General features: G+C 43.3%; 1 pseudogene; it reads right to left on the reverse strand.

Moving 5' to 3' along the window:
* Positions 1-4,628: 4,628 nt before the first annotated feature.
* LOC139230693 (U2 spliceosomal RNA) lies at positions 4,629-4,829 on the reverse strand (annotated as a pseudogene).
* Positions 4,830-7,742: the final 2,913 nt, after the last annotated feature.

A 7,742-nucleotide genomic window follows, 5' to 3' on the forward strand; every position in this document is an offset into this window, starting at 1 on the left:
AGCCTCCTGTGGGCTAGGGCTTTTGCTGCATTACACGAACAGCCAGATTCAGCAAAAACGAGAACTTGCATTTATATAGCACAATTAACGTAGTAAAACGTCCCAAGCCACTTCACATGAGCAATTATCCAATACAATTGACACCGAGCAAAAGAATTATTAGGACAGGTGAACAAAAGCTCGGATGAAGAGGTAGGTTTTAAGGCGTGTCTTAGAGGAACGATAGAGAGACGGAGAGGTTTGTGGGCGGAATTCTAGATCTTTAGGCCTAGACAAGTGAAGGCAAGGCCAACAAATGGTGGGGTGAAGGAAATCGTGGCTGTGCAAGAGGACCGAACTGGAGAGACAGAGTTCTCAGAAGGATGTAGAGATGGAGGAGGCGATAGAGATGTGTGGGGGGCATGGAGAAACTTTACAGGAGGACGAACATTTTAAAAACGAGACATTGCTCCCCAACAGGAGCCAATGTAGGTGAGCGAGCACAGGGGGTGATGGGTGAACGGGACTTGGGGCGAGTTGGAATAAGGCTGGTAGAATTTGTGGATGAGCTTCGTTCCACTCAATCTAATTCAAGTTAGATATGTGCCACTTTCGGTAAATTAATTATCATTGCAATTTCATTAACTTTTTTTTCTCGAAAGACCAATTGTCGCCAATGTTCTTTGAAAGTGATATTGACACACGGACATCATTCAGAAACCCGAACTGAAACATGACCAGTCATAGAAATGTGGAAGTATTGCGACATTCTTACAATGAACTCTGATCTTTTCTACTCACTGTCAGTTACTGAAAGTTGTGTCCCTGGCCCGGTTCCTTTCTCATCCGACAGAATTTCCACCTCGCAGTAGTAAACATCCGAGTCTATTTTCATTAAATCGCTGATTTTAAGGAAAGCCATTTTTTGGGTAAATAATTCCGGCCCTGACTTCAATATTCGTCCCTGATAGAAAGGATTCCAATCCGACACCTCTAGCCTTTTCGAGGCCTGTCTCCAAACAACTTGTCCGACAGAGCTATTCACTTCGAAAGTGCAATTAAACTGCACCGATCCACCTTCTGTTACATTGATGGCAGCTGGGGACTGGAGCACTCTGATCTCACTCATCAACCCACTGTCTATTGTATAAATGGAACAATGCAATTTGTCAAAATTTACCCAAAGATTTACAGGTCAGTACTTCTGGGGTGAAGCTCAATTAAAGTGCCTTTAATATCACTGAATGATGTTATTGGGTGTCTTTTTATTAGAATTACCTTTGTTGTATCCCCTGCCATCAACATCCTGGGGTGATGGCGATTGGGGCGGGGGGGGGAGGGGGGGGGGGTAGGTGGAGGAGGGGATCATTATTGACCAGAAACTCAACTGGACCAGTCACTTGGCTACTAGAGCAAGTTAGTGGCCAGAAATTCTGTGGCGATTGTCTTACCTCCTGACTCCCCAAAGTCTCTCCACCATCTACAAGGCACACGTTAGGAGTGGGATGAATGCTGTTCATTTACCTGGATGAATGCAGCTCCAACAACGATCAAGAAGCTCGACACCATCCAGGACTAAGCAGTCGGTTTGATTGGCACCCCATCCACCACCGTAAACATTCACTCCCTCCACCACCGGCGCACCGTGGCTGCAGTGTGCACCATCTACAAGATGCACTGCAGCAACTTGCCAAGGCTTCCTTGACTGCACCTCGCAAACCTGTGAGCTCTACAGTTAGAAGGACAAAGGCAGCAGGTGCATGGGAACACCACCACCTCCAAGTCACACATCATCCCGACTTGGACTATATGGACGTTCCTTCATGGTCTCTGGGTCAAAATTCTGGAACTCCCTCCCTAACAGCACTGTGGGAGAACCTTCACCATACAGACTGCAACAGTTCCAGAATATGGCTGACCACCACCTTCTCAAGGGGCAACTAGGAATGGGTAATTAATGTTGGCCACGCTAGTGATGCCCACATCCCAATAATGAAAAAAATAAGATCTATGCAACTGGGCATGAAGTAACAGACCTGCCAATTAACTTTGTAACTTAATTGATCCCGGACAGCTTGATCATTATGGGTAAGGATTTATTTTCCAAGGGGTACTGGTTAGAAATTAACAAGTTTGCAAGTTTGTGTTAAGAGGGGTGGTCAGGAAGATACTATTCACCCAAAGCGTAATAGATTTGAGGAAGCCTATAGGATTGGGCAGAACAATTGGATTCAAGAGACAACCATCGTGGTTTTGGAAAAGGAAGTATTGATCTGCCAAAAAGGGACACTTTCTGGGGGCATAATGTTCACTTGTTCTCCAAAATGTCCATGCTATTATGAAGAAAGTAAAATGCCAGCTAATCCAAAAACAGCAATGAGCCATAAACTATTTAGCAAACATTCATTAACAGTAGTGTCATTACATTGGGACTTTTCCTGTCAGCTGTGGCTCAGTGGGTAGCATCCTCGCCTCTAAGTGAGAATGTTGTGGGTTAAAGTCCCACTCCAGGGACTTGAACACAAAAATCCAGGCTAGCACCCTAGTGCAGTGCTGAGGGGAGTGCTGCGCTGTCGGAGGTGCCATTTTTTGGATGCGCCATTAACTCGAGGCTCTATTGCTCTATCAGGTGGACGTAAAAGATCCCACGGACACTATTTTGAAAAAGAGCAGAGGAGTTATCCCAGGTGTTCTGGCCAATATTTATCCCTTAATCTACATAACAAAAACAGATTATCTGGTCATTATCACATTGCTGTTTGTGGGAGCTTGCTGTGCGCAAATTGGTTGCCGCGTTTCCCACATTACAACAGTGACTACACCACAAAAGTACTTCATTGGATTTAAGATGTCCGGCGGTCATGAAAGGCGCTACATAAATGCAAGTCTTTCTTTTGGAAATGGCATTACATAGTTGGGAGGAATTTGTCATTTTAACACATCTGCTGCATTTTCACAAAGTTGATTTTGTTGGTAAAACTGTTCCTCATTTTTTGATTTTGTTTTACAACAGCTTCCCTGACCTTTTTTTGTAATCTTAATTATTTTTTTAATCCACCCAAAACGGGATTCCCATATGTTTCCCTTCCTCTCTGCATGATCATTGTGAATTATTATACAAGCTTACTGAGGAGCACCAAACAGTGGATCTCCTCACCCTCCACTTGGTAACATCTAACCACTGCATCATCATTTACTTATCTCTTTCCTATTGGGAGGAGATTTCACTTCAATCATCTTTAATCATTTATTAACTAGAAAACCTGCACTTCCTATTTTGTCAAGTGTAAGTATGGAAACATTGGGTAAGCATTGAATATAAATCATTTACCAATGGAATAAATTTGTAGATGAAGGAATTGAGTGTAATATCGCCAAGTTTGCAGATGACACTAAGCTGGGTGGCAGTGCAAGCTGTGAGGAGGATGCTAGGAGGCTGCAGGGGGACTTGGACAGGTTAGGTAATTGGGCAAATGCATGGCAGATGCAATATAATATGGATAAGTGTGAGGTTATCCACCTTGGTGGCAAAAATAGGAAAGCAGATTATTATCTGAATGGTGACAGATTAGGAAAAGGGGAGGTGTAACGAGACCTGGGTGTCATGGTACATCAGTCATTGAAGATAGGCATGCAGGTACAGCAGGCAGTAAAGAAAGCAAATGGCATGCTGGCCTTCATGGCGAGGGGATTTGAGTATAGGAGCAGGGAGGTCTTACTGCAGTTGTACACAGCCTTGGTGAGACCACACCTTGAGTATTGTGTGCAATTTTGGTCTCCTAATATGAGGAAGGACATTCTTGCTATTGAGGGAGTGCAGCGAAGGTTCACCAGACTGATTCCCAGGATGGCAGGACCGACATACAAAGAAAGACTGGATCAACTATGCTTATATTCACTGGAATTTAGAAGAATGAGAGGAGATCTCAGCGAAACATATAAAATTCTGACAGGATTGGACAGGTTAGATGCAGGAAGAATGTTCCCGATGTTGGGGAAGTCCAGAACCAGGGTTCACAGTCTAAGTATAAGGGGTAAGCCATTTAGGACCGAGATGAGGAGAAACTTCTTCACTCAGAGAATTGTGAACCTCTGGAATTCTTCACCACTGAAAGTTGTTGAGGCCAGTCATCAGATATATTCAAAATGGAATTAGATGTGGCCCTTACGGCTAAAGGGATCAAGAGGTATGGAGAGAAAGCAGGAATGGGGTACTGAAGTGGCATGATCAGCCATGATCATATTGAATGGTGATGCAGGCTCGAAGGACCGAATGGCCTACTCCTGCACCTACTTTCTATGTTTCTATGTTTCTATGTATCCAATGCCAAGACTACGAATTATTGAATAGAAGGAATAATAAGTAAAATACTTGATGATTGATCACTGACCTGAAATGTTAACTCTGTTTCTCTCTCCACAGGTATTTCCAGCATGTTCTGTTTTCATTTCAGATTTCCAGCATTCACAGTGTTTTGCATTATTTAAATTCATTCGTAGGATGTGGGAGTCGCTGGCAAAGCCAGCATTTTTTTTAAATTAAATTCGTTGCCAATCTTTCCAATTCTTTGTCAAATCACAAACACCTGAGGTCACCTTGCACACATCAAGGATCACTCTGCACCAATGCTCTTAGCCAAAAGGCCTAGAGCCACTGCACCATTCCTGGAAGTACTGCAATACCAGGTTCGTGCCATGGAGGTGGATGGGTCAAGCCACCCCACCCACCTCCTATTTCCAAAAAGCATAGGAGAATCACCTTCCTGATCCAGGGAGAACCACGTTGGGGTCATGGTTACTCCCCTGTCAGGTCAGTTACGCATGATCTTAGCCAAAAAGCCAGCATTTATTGCCCATCCCTAATTGCCCTTGAGATGCTGATGGTGAGCCGCCTTCTTGAACCACTGCAGCCCGTGTGGTGAGGGTGTTCCCACAGTGCTGTTAGGGAGGGAGCAACATGTATTCACATATAATACAGTGGGTTAGGAGTCCGGAAGTAAATTTTAATTGCAGAACTACATTTTAGCACGTCCCTTTAATTATATTAATCTTTAAGAAAGAACTATTTCCATTTAAATAGCAGCTTTCATGATCACTGGACATCTCAAAGCTCTTTACAGCCAATGAAGTACTTTTGGAGTGTAGTCACTGTTGTAATGTGGGAAACGCGACACTCAATTTGTGCATGGCAAGCTCTCACAAACAGTAATAGGATAATGAGTGGATAACCAGTTTTTGTTATGTTGATTGAGGGATAAATATTGACCAGAATACCAGGGATAATTCCCCTGCTCTTCTTCAAAATAGTGCTACGGGTTCTTTATATCCACCCAAGAGGCCACACAGGGCGGTGGTTTAACATCTCATCCGAAAGACGGCACCCCCGACAGTGCGGCACTCCCTCAATCACAGCACTGCAGTGTTAATTTGGAGTGGGTTTATGAACCCAGCACCCTTTGATATCAGAGGCGAATGCGCTACTCACTGACCCACAGCTGACACCGTGGAAGCTTAATGGAAGTTGAGGATAATGTTTAATGTGTACAATATATAACCTGGAATGCACTACCTGAAATGGTGGTGGTAGCAGAATTAATAGTAATTTTCTAAAAGGAACTGGATAACTGATTGAAAAGGAAAACAATTACAGGGTTATATAGGGAAAGAGTGGGGGAGTGGGTCTAATTTGAGAGCTCTTTCAAAGAGCCAGCACTGGAACGATGGGCGAATTGCCTCCTGTGCTGTATGATTCTTCAAGTTGGCCTAAAGATAACTGGATTCAACACAAGGAAACACAGCATAGTAAAAAAAAAATGTTTTACACGCGGATACTTCATAATATATTATTTCTGTTTAAGGAAACAGTCTGTCCAACCAAATACTCGGCCGCCTTAATAAATATAGAATTACATTGTGAAAATAAGAAGATAGTGACTCACCGATATGTAAAAGTATTGTCATTAAATTCAAGATTGTCCATAGGTGAGAGGCTTGCATTTTGACGCTTTCTGTACAGGAGACGACCAGCACTCAACTGACCTGCAACCGTCCAAAGTGCTGCTGAAAAAGCAGTAACCATCCCACCACAGGCGCTGACGTGGCTGGGAAGAAACCCTGCGGTGGATTAGCATCCAACACCAAGGATTATGAGTATTAATTTTCCAGTTGTGGTGGGAAGCAATATTTTAAGAATAAACAAGGCAGGCACACGACTTTAATATCACCAAATATCACGACGAGGCAGAGGATTAACGGATTAGAGTTTACTTTACATCCTTCTTCAAACTCAACCGCTGTAACTCATCTTTACTTTCTTCAGCCAGCAGCGAGAAGCAGGACTGAAGGGTGGATTCCCATTGATGGGACTGTGCAACGGGAACTTTCATGGCGGGATGACCCACTGTCAGCCCGCATTCGGTGAATGGATGCTTCGGTTAGATAGCCCACTGTTCCTATAGTGCCTCCCCTCCCCCTCCCACCACACACATCTTCCAGGATGGCCCCTCTCGCTTCAGAAGAGGAAAGCGAGGGGAGAAAACTCAGAAGAGAAACTTAACTATTGCAAACTACATGAAAGTATTGGGACAGAATTGTAAAAGTGTAAGGTTCGCAGATTCATAAAGTATGGTTGACGTTTCTAACATTTCATCTAAAGGTAAACACAATTTGTAACTTATATAGGATATAGAGGTGCCGGAGAATGCGCAGAGACGATTAACAAGGATGATAACATAAATGCGAGGGGAGACCTATCAGGAAAGGATGAACAGGCTGGGTCTCTTTTCTGTAGAAAAGAGATGACTGAGGGGTGACCTAATTGAGGTCTTTTAAATTATGACCGGTTTTGATAGAGTGGATACAAAGAGAATGTTTCCACTTGTGGGGAAGAGCAAAATTAGAGGCCGCAAATATAAGATAGTTACCAAGAAATCAAATAGGTAATTCAGGAGAAACGTTTTCTACCTAGAGGGCGGTGAGAATGTGGAACTCGCTACTACAGGGAGTGGTTGAGGCGAATAGTATAGATACATTTAAGGGGAGGCTAGATAAGCATATGAGGGAGAAATGAATAGAGGGTTATATGGGTAGATTTAGATGAGAAAAGACAGGAGGAGGCTCGAATGGAGCATAAACGCCACATGGACTGGTTGGGCCTCTTTCTGTGCTGTATATTCTATGTAATGATATACATAGATAGATAGATAGATAGATAGATAGATAGATAGATAGATAGATAGATAGATAGATAGATAGATAGATAATATATATTCAGCAACATGTGTAAAGGAGTGGCTCCACAGGGGAGGACACCAGCAAGATTTGAAATATCAGAAGGGAACGTAAGGTAAGTTTAATGATTTGGAGTCATTAATCTTGGGGGTTTAAAAGTTGTTGATTGCAAGATAATGCAAAGGTAAAGAGTTCTTTGAGCTCCTGGGACATTCCAGGTGAGAGAATCTTGATTACAACACACTAATAATTCAGAGACGAAGGTAATTGTGTAGAATGACAAATTTGGAGCTTAGAGAGGAAATTTCAGAGGAGTGTCGGTGGTAGTATAGGAATAACCAGAAACCAGCATGGAAACATGATTGTGCTTTTTTAAATTCATTCTGGCATGTGGGTATCGCTGGCAAGGCCAGCACTTATTGCCCATCCCGAATTGTCCTTGAGAAGATGGTGGTGAGCCGCCTTCTTGAACCACTGCAGTCTGTGTGGTGAAGGTGCTCCCACAGTGCTGTTAGGGAGGGAGTTCCAGGATT

Source organism: Pristiophorus japonicus, chromosome 19, assembly GCF_044704955.1.
Source record: "Pristiophorus japonicus isolate sPriJap1 chromosome 19, sPriJap1.hap1, whole genome shotgun sequence".
NCBI classification, from domain to species: domain Eukaryota; kingdom Metazoa; phylum Chordata; class Chondrichthyes; family Pristiophoridae; genus Pristiophorus; species Pristiophorus japonicus.